Source organism: Dermacentor albipictus, unplaced genomic scaffold, assembly GCF_038994185.2.
Source record: "Dermacentor albipictus isolate Rhodes 1998 colony unplaced genomic scaffold, USDA_Dalb.pri_finalv2 scaffold_548, whole genome shotgun sequence".
Classification (NCBI taxonomy): Eukaryota; Metazoa; Arthropoda; class Arachnida; order Ixodida; family Ixodidae; genus Dermacentor; species Dermacentor albipictus.
Window position 1 is genome coordinate 1 of NW_027226102.1, and position 7,500 is coordinate 7,500.

Genomic DNA, 7,500 nt, shown 5'->3' on the forward strand with positions numbered 1-7,500 from the left:
AACAGGCGCGTTTCTTTGGAATGCAGAGCATGCTGCACACACTATGAAGTGCCAAAGAGACGGGGAAAGCAGATGGCGCGATTGTGTATGTCCTCAAAGCTTGAAAACAATTTCTAAACTACAAGGTGTGCCGAAGTCCGCCTACTCTCATCAGGTTGCTCCCGCCTCCAATTGCATTTAAATTAAAATTACAGTCGCCTCAGAGGCAGAGAGAGAGAGAGAGAGAGAGAAAATGTGTACACTTGCTTCGCGCAGCTGCACCCGTTCAAATTTTACAGCAACAAGAGCACTCCCGCAGGCACAAAGTCCGCTGCCGCGTCCGCCGGGGCGGAATGCACTCGCTTCCGTAAATTGTCGTGCGGCAGACTGCTGCATCGTAGCACACCTGAAACCGCGCAGACGTCAGCGATCGCCGCGAGATCGCTGCGAGCGCTAAAGTCCGAAACCACGTCCGCCGGGGCGGCGGGAGCTCGATACCCCTTCACGAAACTTCTGCGTGTACACCGCCGCACGGCCACGGCGGAGTCGCTGGCATCCTGCGCGCAGTTGCATTGCGTCGCGCCGGGAATCGTTGAAGCCCCACGCAGACGTCGGCGTCGGCCCCGACCTGGCTGCGAGCGCTCGAAGAGACCAAGTCCGAAGCCACGTGAGCCGGGGCGGTGTGAGCGCGACTAAGTCCGAGACGACGTCAGCCGGGGCGGCGTGAGCGAGACCAAGTCCGAGACTACGTCAGCCGGGGCGGCGTGAGCGAGACCAAGTCCGAGACTACGTCAGCCGGGGCGTCGACTAAGTCCGAGACGACGTCAGCCGGGGCGTCGAGCACGCCGCGGTCGCTTTTCCCACTCTTACTCGAAAAATGGCGAAGGGGCCGCGCTAGCGTGCCTTGAATCGGTGAGCGGCGGTACCGCGGCGATCGCGAGAGCTCAAATCGGCCGTGCCAAGGCCAAATATTGGCGCTCGGCTCGGCGCAGTACGCCGCCTTGTCGCACGAGTACGGCCCCGTGGAGGTCTGGTCACTTATCGCTGCTCTTATAAGGGGCCGTACCGCCCTGGCCGACGTTGTACCGTAGTGCCGTTTTCGGCTTGCGCGTGTTCGTGGTGGTGTCCGCGCACCGCTCCGCACTCGAGAATCGTGCCCACGACGACGCGAGCGCTCGGAAGAGACGCAAGTCCGAAACCACGTGAGCCGGGGCGGTGTGAGCGCGACTAAGTCCGAGACGACGTCAGCCGGGGCGGCGTGAGCGAGACTAAGTCCGAGACTACGTCAGCCGGGGCGTCGACCAAGTCCGAGACGACGTCAGCCGGGGCGTCGAGCACGCCGCGCGCGCTTTTCCCACTCTTACTCGAAAAATGGCGAAGGGGCCGCGCTAGCGTGCCTTGAATCGGTGAGCGGCGGTACCGCGGCGATCGCGAGAGCTCAAATCGGCCGTGCCAAAGCCAAATATTGGCGCTCGGCTCGGCGCAGTACGCCGCCTTGTCGCACGAGTACGGCCCCGTGGAGGTCTGGTCACTTATCGCTGCTCTTATAAGGGGCCGTACCGCCCTGGCCGACGTTGTACCGTAGTGCCGTTTTCGGCTTGCGCGTGTTCGTGGTGGTGTCCGCGCACCGCTCCGCACTCGAGAATCGTGCCCACGACGACGCGAGCGCTCGGAAGAGACGAAAGTCCGAAACCACGTGAGCCGGGGCGGTGTGAGCGCGACTAAGTCCGAGACGACGTCAGCCGGGGCGGCGTGAGCGAGACTAAGTCCGAGACTACGTCAGCCGGGGCGTCGACCAAGTCCGAGACGACGTCAGCCGGGGCGTCGAGCACGCCGCGCGCGCTTTTCCCACTCTTACTCGAAAAATGGCGAAGGGGCCGCGCTAGCGTGCCTTGAATCGGTGAGCGGCGGTACCGCGGCGATCGCGAGAGCTCAAATCGGCCGTGCCAAAGCCAAATATTGGCGCTCGGCTCGGCGCAGTACGCCGCCTTGTCGCACGAGTACGGCCCCGTGGAGGTCTGGTCACTTATCGCTGCTCTTATAAGGGGCCGTACCGCCCTGGCCGACGTTGTACCGTAGTGCCGTTTTCGGCTTGCGCGTGTTCGTGGTGGTGTCCGCGCACCGCTCCGCACTCGAGAATCGTGCCCACGACGACGCGAGCGCTCGGAAGAGACGAAAGTCCGAAACCACGTGAGCCGGGGCGGTGTGAGCGCGACTAAGTCCGAGACGACGTCAGCCGGGGCGGCGTGAGCGAGACTAAGTCCGAGACTACGTCAGCCGGGGCGACGAGCACGCCGCGCGCGCTTTTCGCACTCTTACTCGAAAAATGGCGAAGGGGCCGCGCTAGCGTGCCTTGAATCGGTGAGCGGCGGTACCGCGGCGATCGCGAGAGCTCAAATCGGCCGTGCCAAGGCCAAATATTGGCGCTCGGCTCGGCGCAGTACGCCGCCTTGTCGCACGAGTACGGCCCCGTGGAGATCTGGTCACTTATCGCTGCTCATATAAGGGGGCCGTACCGCCCTGGCCGACGTTGTACCGTAGTGCCATTTTCGGCTTGCGCGTGTTCGTGGTGGTGTCCGCGCACCGCTCCGCACTCGAGAATCGTGCCCACGACGACGCGAGCGCTCGGAAGAGACGGAAGTCCGAAACCACGTGAGCCGGGGCGGTGTGAGCGCGACTAAGTCCGAGACGACGTCAGCCGGGGCGGCGTGAGCGAGACTAAGTCCGAGACTACGTCAGCCGGGGCGACGAGCACGCCGCGCGCGCTTTTCGCACTCTTACTCGAAAAATGGCGAAGGGGCCGCGCTAGCGTGCCTTGAATCGGTGAGCGGCGGTACCGCGGCGATCGCGAGAGCTCAAATCGGCCGTGCCAAGGCCAAATATTGGCGCTCGGCTCGGCGCAGTACGCCGCCTTGTCGCACGAGTACGGCCCCGTGGAGATCTGGTCACTTATCGCTGCTCATATAAGGGGGCCGTACCGCCCTGGCCGACGTTGTACCGTAGTGCCGTTTTCGGCTTGCGCGTGTTCGTGGTGGTGTCCGCGCACCGCTCCGCACTCGAGAATCGTGCCCACGACGACGCGAGCGCTCGGAAGAGACAGAAGTCCGAAACCACCTGAGCCGGGCCGCGGCGGGAGCTCGACGCCCGTCACGCAACTTTGGCGTACAAGCCACCGCACGGCCGCGACTGAGTCGTCGCCACCGTCCGGCTGGCTGCACTATAGCACGCCGGGAACCGGGAAAGAACCGCGCAGAGGTCGTCGTTTTGCCGCGGCGTTGGCGCGAGCGCGCGAAGAGACAAAGTCCGAAACGGCGTCAGCCGGGGTGTCGAGCACGCCGCCCGCGCCGGTCGCACTCGTGCTCGGAAACGGCGAAAGGGCCGCGCTAGCGTGCGGCCCCGTAGGGGCACAGAAAGGCGATTGTTCTGGAAACCGCGCTGTCCATAGGCGAGAGATTGCCGTTCGCGCATTCGGTCGACGCGCTGCGCTTTCACGACTTCGGCATTGCGCTGCCGACGTAAGCTTTCCATCTCGCTCGCGGCGCTGCGAGGCGGCACGATTTTCGCCAAACGCTCGTCGAAAGTGGCACGAGTACGGCCCCATGGAGATTTGGGAACTTATCGCTGCTATTATATGGGGGTCCCAGAGAGCAGTCGCCCCCAAAAGCGACCTGGGTGTTTGATATGCGGCGGGCTTCGTGCCCGTCAAGCGTGTCCCCGGTATCGCTCCCGTGGATCCCACAGCTGACGTCTGCAGCCTCATCCGCTTGATGCGTTAGGGGCTGGTTGTCGGACGACGCTTTCTCCACGATATCGAGTTGTGTTCCGCATCGTCCTCGGACGAGTCAAATGCGAAAGCGCCGAAGGCGCGGGCGTGACCCGTCGCCTGGCGGCTTTGCCGTCTCGGCTACGTTGCAAGTGTCGGTCGGTCCACCTGTGCTGCGGGCTCAAGAGAAACCGCAAGCCGTGATCGAGTCGACACAACCAGTCTATCGAGAATGTTGCGTGCTTCTTGCCGCGTGGCGATACCCGGCCCTTCGGGGAGGGCGCCGTAGCGAGCTCGAACGCCGTCGTCTCGGACTGTGCAAAGTGCTACTCTTTGCAAGAACGAAGCGTGCTGGGGCGCCTGAAGGTGGCCTCGGCATCGCAAAAACGGCGTCCGGCCTGCTTGACAGGCGGGACGCGCAGTTGAACGATTACCTGGTTGATCCTGCCAGTAATCATATGCTTGTCTCAAAGATTAAGCCATGCATGTCTAAGTACATGCCGAAATAAGGCGAAACCGCGAATGGCTCATTAAATCAGTTATGGTTCCTTAGATCGTTTCTTCCTACTTGGATAACTGTGGCAATTCTAGAGCTAATACATGCAGTGAGCCTGAAGCCCTTTGGGCGACGGGTGCTTTTATTAGACCAAGATCGATCGGGTTTCGGCCCGTATTGTGTGGTGACTCTGGATAACTTTGTGCTGATCGCATGGCCACGAGCCGGCGACGTTTCTTTCAAGTGTCTGCCTTATCAACTTTCGATGGTAGGTTACTTGCTTACCATGGTTGTTACGGGTAACGGAGAATCAGGGTTCGATTCCGGAGAGGGAGCCTGAGAAACGGCTACCACATCCAAGGAAGGCAGCAGGCGCGCAAATTACCCACTCCCGGCACGGGGAGGTAGTGACGAAAAATAACAATACGGGACTCTTTTGAGGCCCCGTAATTGAAATGAGTACACTCTAAATCCTTTAACGAGGATCAATTGGAGGGCAAGTCTGGTGCCAGCAGCCGCGGTAATTCCAGCTCCAATAGCGTATACTAAAGCTGCTGCGGTTAAAAAGCTCGTAGTTGGATCTCAGTTCCAGACGAGTAGTGCATCTACCCGATGCGACGGCTCGGACTGAACATCATGCCGGTCCTTTCTTGGTGCACTTCATTGTGTGCCTCGAGAAGGCCGGTGCTTTTACTTTGAAAAAATTAGAGTGCTCAACGCAGGCGAGTCGCCTGAATAAACTTGCATGGAATAATAGAACAAGACCTCGTTTCTGTTCTGTTGGTTTTTGGAATACGAGGTAATGATTAAGAGGGACAGACGGGGGCATTCGTATTGCGGCGCTAGAGGTGAAATTCTTGGACCGTCGCAAGACGAACTACTGCGAAAGCATTTGCCAAGAATGTTTTCTTTGATCAAGAACGAAAGTCAGAGGTTCGAAGGCGATCAGATACCGCCCTAGTTCTGACCATAAACGATGCCAACCAGCGATCCGCCTGAGTTACTCAAATGACTCGGCGGGCAGCTTCCGGGAAACCAAAGTGTTTGGGTTCCGGGGGAAGTATGGTTGCAAAGCTGAAACTTAAAGGAATTGACGGAAGGGCACCACCAGGAGTGGAGCCTGCGGCTTAATTTGACTCAACACGGGAAAACTTACCCGGCCCGGACACTGGGAGGATTGACAGATTGAGAGCTCTTTCTTGATTCGGTGGATGGTGGTGCATGGCCGTTCTTAGTTGGTGGAGCGATTTGTCTGGTTAATTCCGATAACGAACGAGACTCTAGCCTATTAAATAGGTGCGGGGTTCCCAGCACCTTACAACCTTCTTAGAGGGACAAGCGGCTCCTAGCCGCACGAAACAGAGCAATAACAGGTCTGTGATGCCCTTAGATGTCCGGGGCCGCACGCGCGCTACACTGAAGGAAGCAGCGTGTCTTTATCCCTGTCTGAAAAGACTGGGTAACCCGTGGAACTTCTTTCGTGATTGGGATAGGGGCTTGCAATTGTTCCCCTTGAACGAGGAATTCCCAGTAAGCGCGAGTCATAAGCTCGCGTTGATTACGTCCCTGCCCTTTGTACACACCGCCCGTCGCTACTACCGATTGAATGATTTAGTGAGGTCTTCGGACCGATGTCCGGCGCGGCCTTTCGGTTGCGCCGGTCTGTTGGAAAGATGACCAAACTTGATCATTTAGAGGAAGTAAAAGTCGTAACAAGGTTTCCGTAGGTGAACCTGCGGAAGGATCATTACCGGATTGTTCGAGGGTGACGAGCGCCATTGTTTCTACCCCGTGTGGGTGAAGCAGCTCGCTGCGCCCGACGCTTTCCGCCGCTGGCCCCGCTTGGACGCGGGGACGGCTATACCCGAACATGCCGGGGATTGCCCGAATTTCGAAGGGCGCCCCGTGCCAAATTTGTTGCGCCCAGTGGACGCCGGCTGCAACCTTGGACGGTTGGCTTGGCCGCGCCCGCGGGTAGAGAAACGGCGTAACGCACACTGTTGGGTGGGCTTTCTGAAGTCCGCCTCGGCACTCTTGCGCGGAATGGGAGTAAGACGACCCGACCTGCTGCTCTTGCCCAGTACGAGGGGAACGGCGAAGCGTGCGGTCGGTCAAGGAACTGACGGTCGAGAGCTAATGCCGCTGCCGCTTAGTACACACGGAACCGTGGTGCGAGCGCTCTCCCGTCCTCCGCGGCAAACGCTGCCGAGTCTGAAAAGGCTGGCGGCTGCCGGTCGCTTCCTGCGGCGAGTGTGGAGTAACGACCCGACTTTGTTGCTGCCCAAGTACTAAAGGAACGGTGCGGCGCTCGGTCGGTCATGGAACCGGCGGTATTGAGGGTGCGGCTGCCAAGTACGGAAGGAACCGTGGCCTAAAGCACTCTCCCGTCCTCCGCGGCAAATTCCACCGCGCCCGAAAGGGCCGGAGGCTGCCGGTCGGCTCCCGCTCGTGACGCGCGAGGTGTCGAGTTCGCGGTTCAATGCGACGACGTCTGCAGGCTATTTGCCCGCCGCCGAGGGAAAGGCGGCGTTGCTGCGAAGTACCGAAGGAAACGCGGCTTTGCTACGTCGGAAGCGTTCTGCGGTTTGCGGACTTGTGCGCTTTGGGAAGGCGCCGCACGTCGAAAGAGGAAGTACGGACAGACGAGGGACTGTAATCCCGTATTCGAACGCACTTGCGGCCAGGCCCTTGCTGGCTTCGTCTTCCGCCTCAAGTAGACTTGTTGTGGCTCCGGCGCAGAGAGCCGTCCCTGGCACTGGCCGAGTGGCTTTGGAGAGCTGCGCGAGTACGCGCGCGCCAAGCTCTTGTCTTTCGTCTCGAGTAGGCTGTTGGATCAGCAGCGGTCATGCGGAAACGCGTGACCGCCGAACGAAAGAGCGAAACAGGAGTAGCGCACGCCGAAAGGCGCTCTTCGAAACCACACACAGGGAGACGCCACGTGCCTGAAACACTGGTTGTACTGTACTGAATTGAACAAACTATTTTTCACGACTCTAAGCGGTGGATCACTCGGTTCTCGGGTCGATGAAGAACGCAGCCAGCTGCGAGACTTGGTGTGAATTGCAGGACACACTGAGCACTGATTCTTTGAACGCACATTGCGGCCTTGGGTCTTCCCTTGGCTTCGTCTGTCTGAGGGTCGGATCACATATCAAGAGAGCCTTCGGCGCACAGGGAACGTGCGTCCGTCGACTCGTTTTGACCGCGTCGGCATCATGGACAGTACGTTGAGCGCTGAAGCCACGCGCCAGCAACCTCACGA

General features: G+C 59.8%; 2 non-coding genes across 2 annotated transcripts; both read left to right on the top strand.

The window, feature by feature from the left end:
- The first annotated feature begins 4,173 nt into the window (after positions 1-4,173).
- Positions 4,174-5,988, top strand: LOC139054061 (small subunit ribosomal RNA). Its single transcript, XR_011511003.1, has one exon. It is a non-coding gene; the product is annotated as a small subunit ribosomal RNA (ribosomal RNA).
- Positions 5,989-7,227: 1,239 nt separating this feature from the next.
- On the top strand, positions 7,228-7,380 carry LOC139054059 (5.8S ribosomal RNA). The gene has a single exon (XR_011511001.1). It is a non-coding gene; the product is annotated as a 5.8S ribosomal RNA (ribosomal RNA).
- The last annotated feature ends 120 nt before the right edge of the window (positions 7,381-7,500 follow it).